Raw genomic sequence first — 8,761 nt, 5'->3', positions numbered from 1 at the left:
CCACCGGTTAGTCTGGCTAATTGAGGTAGTATGTACATGAATGTATAGTTAAAGTGACTATGCATATATGAAAAACAGAGAGTAGCAGCAGCGTAAAAAAAGGGTTGGGGGGGACACACAATGCAAATAGTCCGGGTAGCCATTTGATTACCTGTTCAGGAGTCTTATGGCTTGGGGGCAAAAGCTGTTTAGAAGCCTTTTGGTCCTAGACTTGGCACTCCGGTACCGCTTGCCATGCGGTAGTAGAGAGAACAGTCTATGACTGGGGTGGCTGGGGTCTTTGACAATTTTTAGGGCCTTCCTCTGACACTGCCTGGTGTAGAAGTCTGTAGTGCCTTGTAGTTGGAGGCCGAGCAGTTGCCGTACCAGGCAGTGATGCAGCCAGTCAGAATGCTCTCAATGTTGCAGCTGTAGAATCTTTTGAGGATCTGAGGACTCATGACAAATCTTTTTAATTTCCTGAGGGGGAATCGGATTTGTCGTGCCCTCTTCACGAATGTTTTGGTGTGTTTGGACCATTCTAGTTTGTTGGTGATGTGGACACCAAGGAACTTGAAGCTCTCAATCTGCTCCACTACAGCCCCATCAATGAGAATGGGGGCGTGCTCGGTCCTCCTTTTCCTGTAGTCCACAATCATCTCCTTAGTCTTGGTTACGCTGAGGGAGAGGTTGTTGTTCTGGCACCACCCAGCCAGGTCTCTGAAATCCTCCCTATAGGCTGTCTCGTCGTTGTCGGTGATCAGGCCGGCCACTGTTTTGTCATCTGCAAACTTAATGATGGTGTTGGAGTCGTGCCTGGCCACACAGTCATGGGTGAACATGGAGTACAGGAGGGGACTGAGCACGCACCCTTGAGGGACTCCAGTGTTGAGGATCAGCGTGGCAGATGTGTTGTTACCTACCCTCACCATCTGGGGGCGGCCCGTCAGGAAGTCCAGGATCCAGTTACAGAGGGAGGTGTTTAGTCCGAGGATCCTTAGCTTAGTGATGAGCTTTGAGGGTACTATTGTGTTGAACACTGAGCTGTAGTCAATGAATAGCATTCGCACGTAGGTGTTGGGAAAGGGAAAGGAAAGGGCAGTGTGGAGTGCAATAGAGATAGCATCATCTAAAGATCTGTTTGGGCTGTATGCAAATTTGAGTGGGTCTAGGGATTCTGGGATAATGGTGATGATATGAGCCATTACCAGCCTTTCAAAGCACTTCATGGCTACGGACGTGAGTTCTACGGGTCTGTAATCATTTAGGCAGGTTGCCTTTGTGTTCTTGGGCACAGGGACTATGGTGGTCTGCTTGAAACATGTTGGTATTACAGACTCAATCCGGGACATGTTGAAAATGTCAGTGAAGACACCTGCCAGTTGGTCAGCACATGCCTGGAGCACACGTCCTGGTAATCTGTCTAGCCCCATGGCTACGGAGAGCCGACGTGCATGCCTCAGTGTTGCTTGCCTCGAAGCGAGCATAGAAGTGATATAGCACGTCTGGTACGCTCGTGTCATTGGGCAGCTCTCGGCTTTGCTTCACGTTGTAGTCTGCAATGGTTTGCAGAACCTGCCACATAAGACGAGCGTCGGAGCTGGTGTAGTACGATTTAATCTCAGCCCTGTATTGGCAACTCCAACCCAGGAGGAGCCAATGCCCCAGTCTCATCACCCAGTGCTACAGGCGTCACCGCCGAGAGGGGGTGGACTACTGAGCCACTGGTCACCGCTTTCCACCAGGGTCTGTCTAACTCCATCAAGGATGAACTGGCCTCTCGGGAACTGGGAGAGGACCTTGAGTCCCTGATAACGATGGAACTCTGGATTGACAACAGTCTTCAAGAATGTGTGAGAACCGCGTCTTTTTGACACCAACCCAGTATCCCGGTTTCCTGAGCACCCCAAGCCTGCCGACCCCAGCATTGAGGATGCAGCTGGGACACACACGTCTGAGCCCACAGGAACACCAACCCAGTATCCCGGTTTCCTGAGCACCCCAAGCCTGCCGACCCCAGCATTGAGGATGCAGCTGGGACGCACACGTCTGAGCCCACAGGAACACCACCCCAGTATCCCGGTTTCCTGAGCACCCCAAGCCTGCCGACCCCAGCATTGAGGATGCAGCTGGGACGCACACGTCTGAGCCCACAGGAACACCAACCCAGTATCCCGGTTTCCTGAGCACCCCAAGCCTGCCGACCCCAGCATTGAGGATGCAGCTGGGACGCACACGTCTGAGCCCACAGGAACACCAACCCAGTATCCCGGTTTCCTGAGCACCCCAAGCCTGCCGACCCCAGCATTGAGGATGCAGCTGGGACGCACACGTCTGAGCCCACAGGAACATGACAGGCGCTGCCTCTATTTCGGAGGTATCGGCCATCTTCGTGCTACATGCCCAGAGCTGACGGGAAATGTGCCAGCGCTCGCCAGGACAAGGAGAGACCCTGACATGCTGTTTCACCCCGGCTACCCAGTCACCGTCTAGGACATCCGTCAGTTCCAGATTCAAGCCTTCGTGGCCACGGATAACGTGTTCATTGATCAAGACTTCAAACTATCAAAATAAAGAAAATCGCACACTCCATATATATAAACTCCCAGCAATTTAATGGGTATTTACCAACGTTTTCAGCATCACTGTGCCTTCTGTCATGAACACTTGAAACCAGGTTATGTAGTCAAACAGTGCAATTAGTGACAATAGTAAGGGGTGTGTCATAATGATTAAGTTAATTAAAATGAATTGGTGAAACTGTAAAAAAAAAATATAATAATAGTTTATGGCATATTAAATATATTACGCTATTTCTTTCATATAGAAACATAATTGAATATTGTACATCATATTAGCATCAACATACATTATTGTTGAACATGATTGTTTCGTATTCATATTTGTTTACATGTAATATTTTGGTTCAACCATAATGCACAATGAGCATCATCAACAGGGGTTACATAGTAGGTGTATGCTAATAAGCTCTAAAGATTACAGCAATTTATAAGACTTGTTCATAAAATAAAGATTTGTTCATAAGAAGGGCCTGAGATCAAAGTCAATATTCAGACCACTAAGGGGTCAATGTTTTCAGATAGGATATCCAGTAACCCTCCCTTTGTAGTTGTAGGATCTCCATGTTACCTCCTCTCCTTGGTAGAGCAACATGCTCAATGCCTGTGTATTTGAGGGAGGAGATTGGATGGTTAGCTTCAACAAAGTGATCTGCTACTGGATAGTCAGTGTTCTTACACCTGATTGAGCTGCGGTGTTCAGCTATGCGTTGTTTTAATTGTCTTTTCGTTGGTCCTACTTAAGGCTTTTCCACATGAACAGGTGATGAGATATATTACTTCCTTGGTCTTGCATGAGATGACAGGGATCTTTTTAGACCTGTATGTGGTCTACAATTGATCAAGACTTTCGCCATAGAATTACAAATCCCCTGCGTGAAATGTCCCTCTGCAGATTCAAGCCCTCGATGGGACGCCTCATTGGTTCATCGGCCAGGTGGAATATCAGACCCGTTCTACTGCAGGTTGGGATGAACCACTGAGTTTTATTTTGATCACTGCTCCCCCCTGAGAACCCCCTTATCCTAGGGTACCCCTGGCTAGCGCTACATAACCCAATACTCTCCTGGTCCAACGGGACACCTACTAGACTGGGGTAACAACTGCCAGACGAAAATGTCTAAGACCCCCAACCAAGAGCCTCGCCTCGTCCTCCTGCATCCATTGAAGAAAAAAGACTTCTCCGGCTCTGCCTCCAAAATACTTCTACCTAACGGAGGTCTGCGCCCCTGCATCGATTACCGAGGGCTGAACAGGATTACGATTAAGAATCGTTACCACCTACACCTGAAGTCCGGGGCTAGCCCAAGGGGGCCCAATTCTTCACCAAACTGGATCTCCGCAACGCAACTTTGTTGGGGTGGCAGCGCCTCTTACGGCCTTAACCCGCAAGTCCCAGACCCGTTTTGGCTGGACCCCCCGAGGCTGACAGGGCATTCGTGGAGATCAAGGGGACGTTTCACCTCCTGATCCTACTCGTCCCTTCCTTCGTGGTAGAGGTGGACAGCTTGGACACCGGTCCTTTCACAGCGGAACGAGGGGGACAAGAGACTGCACCTATGTGCCTTTCTTTCTAAGCGGTTCTCACCAACGTAACGCAACTACGATGTAGGCAACCGGGAGCTCTTGGTGGTCGAGTGGGCCCTTGAGGGGTGGAGACACTGGTTGGAGGGGGCACCTCATCCTTTCGTGATCTGAACAGACCATAAGAACTTGGTCTCCATTCAAGAAGCCAAGAGGTTGAACGCTCGCATGGCTAGGTGGGCTCTGTTTTGTTAACTGGTTCAACTTCACTCTAGCCTATCACCCGTGATCCAAAAATCAGAAAGCAGACGCCCTTTCCCGTCAACATGATGTCTCTAACGTGGAGAAGGACTCAGAGGGGACATTCCTCTAAATTAACAGGGCATCCAGGGGTTAATTGGACAATTTAGAGGAGTGTCCCCTCGGAGTCCTTCTCCTCGTTAGAGACATCATGATAAACACTGAGAACTAAAATTGTGTTATTGTTATGTGTATTATTAATAATAATAACAACAGGGGAGGGGGAGGCTAGTTCAACATTTAACTCCAAAATTAACCCCAAAAGCTTTTAAAGGGTTCTCCGAAAAACATAGAGGATACTCGAGGAACCTTTTCTTTTTAGAGTGTACGTATCGGCCTCAAGGCCTTCGTCAGAGCTTTTGTGAGTGTTTTTCATTTGCACCCTTATGTAGACATAGCTCCACCCACATCCGTTCAATGCATCGAATGGGGTTGGAGTACAAAGAAAATAAACATGTCAACAAATATAACAAGGTGTATTTTATAAGTATTCTACTAAAGTGTGTACATAAAAAACGTATTTGTCACTACAGGGGGTGCTGTTTCAACTTCGACATTTTGCGTCTCCAAATTAAACTGCCTCGTACTCAATTCTTGCTCGTACAATATGTATATTATTATTACTATTGGATAGAAAACAATCTCTAGTTTCTAAAACCGTTTGAATTATGTCTGTGGGTGAACCAGAACTCTTTCTACAGCGAAAATCATGACAGGACATGCGAAGGTCAGAAAAATAGTCTCTGTTCTCAGATCAGTTTAAAGCTCTGTGTGTGCCCTATGGATCGAAATGAACTGCACCCGTCTTCCCCTGGATGTCAGTAACCAATGAGAAGTGGAATGGAGTCTCTACGTGTTTCTCAGAGTTTATAAAAGGCAATGGAGTGACATGTCCGTTCTTTTGGACGTTCGTCAAGACGCAAGAGAGGACATCAGAATGGCATGCTCAAAAGCTCTCGTTATTGACCTAAGATATATCCGTCTGTGATTTAATTCGATATAGGTGTTAGAAACATCATAACGAAGTTATTTGAAACCGATTTATATCAGTTTATGCGAGTATATTGCTATTTTCGGAATTTTCGTAGTATTGCGTTTGAGGATTTGGACATGTGTGTGCCACGTAGCTATTGTTAGCTGCTAGTTCCGAAGTAGAAGAGGACGTTTTACAACAAAGCAACGATTCTTTTGGACAAAGGACAACTTGCCCAAGATTCTGATGGAAGCTCTTCCAAAAGTAAGAGCTATTTATGATTTTATTCCGTATTTATGTGGAAAAATGTAAACGCATTTGTCGGCCATTATTGCTGGCACTAGTCTGGCTGTAACGCACACTGTATGTCTAGTAACGTTAATTTTAAAAATCTAAATCAGCGGTTGCATTAATAACTAATGCATCTTTCATTAGCTGTCCAACCTGTATTTTTTTAGTCAATCTAATCGATAAATAATCGTAAACTTAGGTGCCTTTCCAAGATGGCGCCGGCCAGAATGCATGCCATGTTTTGACTGATTACATAGCATAACCACGATTTGTGATGCTAAATATGCACATTTTCGAACAAACTCTATATGCATTGTGTAATATGATGTTACAGGACTGTCATCTGAAGAATTCTGAGAAGGTTAGTGAAAAAATTAATATATTTTGGTGGCGATAACGTTATCGCTCTTTTTGCTTGAATCAATGCTGGGGTGATGTTAGCTCATGTGGTATGCTAATATAACGATATATTGTGTTTTCGCTGTAAAACACTTAGAAAATCTGAAATATTGTCTGGATTCACAAGATCTGTGTCTTTCAATTGCTGTATGCTGTGTATTTTTAAGAAATGTTTTATGATGAGTAATTAGGTAATACACGTTGCTCTCTGTAGTTATTCTAGTCGCTTTGGTGAGTTTTGTGATAGTGGCTGCAATGGTAATCTATGATTTATACCTGAAAAATGCACATTTTTCTAAAAAAACATATGCTATACCATAAATATGTTATCAGACTGTCATCTTATGAAGTTGTTTCTTGGTTAGTGGCTATATATATCTTTATTTAGTCGAATTAGTGATAGCTACTGATGGAGTAAAAAACTGGTGGAGTAAAAAAAGTGGTGTCTTTTGCTAACGTGGTTAGCTAATAGATTTACATATTGGGTCTTCCCTGTAAAACATTTTAAAAATCAGAAATGATGGCTGGATTCACAAGATCTGTATCTTTCATCTGGTGTCTTGGACTTGTGATTTAATGATATTTAGATGCTAATATTTACTTGTGACGCTATGCTAGGCTATGCTAGTCAGCTTTTTTACTGTGGGGGGTGCTCCCGGATCCGGGATGCGTAGCAAGTAGAAGTTAAACACGTCTGTAAAACCACAACGAGGACATCGACCTATCAAGGATGTTTTCATAAATCATTGGGTACAGTGCAGGAAAGAAACGTCAGAGTCGGCTGAAGTGGCGGCGGCATTAGTTCATGTTCACATTTACAACATAACAAGGGCATTTCATCATTAAGACCTTTAGGGAATAATGTCTGGAGAGTGAAAATACCAAAACATTTGTGTTGAGTAGTAAAAATAAAGAAAAACCCTTGAATGAGTTGGTGTGCCCAGACTGGAACTGTATATACAGATACAGTTGAAGTCGGACGTTTACATACACCTTCGCCAAATACGTTTAAACTCAGTTTTTTCACAATTCCTGACATTTAATCCAAGTACAAATTCCCTGTTTTAGGTCAGTTAGGATCACCACTTTATTTTAAGAATGTTAAATGTCAGAATAATAGTAGAGAGAATGATTTATTTCAGCTTTTATTTATTTCTTTCATCACATTCCCAGTGGGTCAGAAGTTTACATACACTCAATTAGTATTTGGTAGTGTTGCCTTTAAAATTGTTTAACTTGGGTCAAACGTTTCGGGGAGCCTTCCACAAGCTTCCCACAATAAGTTGGGTGAATTTTGGCCCATTCCTCCTGACAGAGCTGGTGTAACTTTCATTTTTACCTATATTTAACTAGGCAAGTCAGTTAAGAACAAATTCTTATTCTCAATGACGGCCTAGGAACAGTAACTGAGTCAGGTTTGTAGGCCTCCTTGCTCGCACACGCTTTTTCAGTTCTGCCCACAAATTTTCTATAGGATTGAGGTCAGGGCTTTGTGATGGACACTCCAATACCTTGACTTTTTTGTCCTTAAGCCATTTTGCCACAACTTTGGAAGTATGCTTGGGGCCATTGTCCATTTGGAAGACACATTTGCGACCAAGCTTTAACTTCCTGACTGATGTCTTGAGATGTTGCTTCAGTATATCCACATAATTTTCCTCCCTCATGATGCCATTCATTTTGTGAAGTACACCAGCCCCTCCTGCAGCAAAGCACCCCCACAACATGATGCTGCCACCCCCATGCTTCACGGTTGGGATAGTGTTCTTCGGCTTGCAAGCCTCCCCCTTTTTCCTCCAAACATGGTCAACATGGCCAAACAGTTCTATTTGTGTGTCATCAGACCAGAAGACATTTCTACAAAAAGTACGATCTTTGTCCCCATGTGGAGTTGCAAACCGTAGTCTGTCTTTTTTATGGCGGTTTTGGAGCAGTGGCTTCTTCCTTGCTGAGCGGTCTTTCAGGTTATGTCGATATAGGACTCGTTTTACTGTGGATATAGATACTTTTGTACCTGTTTCCTCCAGCATCTAAACAAGGTCCTTCGCTGTTGTTCTGGGATTGATTTGTACTTTTCGCACCAAAGTACGTTCATCTCTAGGAGACAGAAGACGTTTCCTTCCTGAGCGGTATGACGGCTGCCTGGTCCCATGTTGTTTATACTTGCGTAATATTGTTTGTACAGATGAGCGTGGTACCTTCAGGTGTTTGGAAATTGTTCCCAAGGATGAACCAGATTTGTACAATTTTTGTTTCTGAGGTCTTGGCTGATTTCTTAAAATTTTCCCATGATGTCAAGCAAAGAGGCACTGAGTTTGAAGGTAGGCCTTGAAATACATCCACAGGTACACCTCCAATTGACTCAAATTATGGCAATTAGCCTATCAGAAGCTTCTAAAGCCATGCCATAATTTTCTGGAATTATCCAAGCTGTTTAAAGGCACAGTCAACTTAGTGTATGTAAATCTCTGACCCACTGGAATTGTGATACAGTGAATTATAAGTAAATAATCTGTCTGTAAACAATTTTTTGAAAAATTACTTGTGTCATGCACAAAGTAGATGTCCTAACCGACTTGCCAAAACTATAGTTTGTTAACAAGAAATTTGTGGAGTGGTTGAAAAACTAGTTTTAATGACTCCAACCTAAGTGTATGTAAACTTCTGACTTCAACTGTACATACACACGTAAATACTCATACATACATAAAAATAC

General features: G+C 44.1%; 1 protein-coding gene across 1 annotated transcript in view; it reads right to left on the bottom strand.

The window, feature by feature from the left end:
- Positions 1-8,761, bottom strand: part of LOC139546584 (endothelial zinc finger protein induced by tumor necrosis factor alpha-like) — a 76,774-nt gene that overhangs the window by 41,716 nt on the left and 26,297 nt on the right. The window lies entirely within an intron of this gene.

This window comes from Salvelinus alpinus, chromosome 2 (genome assembly GCF_045679555.1).
Source record: "Salvelinus alpinus chromosome 2, SLU_Salpinus.1, whole genome shotgun sequence".
Lineage (NCBI taxonomy): Eukaryota > Metazoa > Chordata > Actinopteri > Salmoniformes > Salmonidae > Salvelinus > Salvelinus alpinus.
Note: the sequence above shows the minus strand (reverse complement) of the source record. Positions and strands in the feature narration are given on the sequence as shown.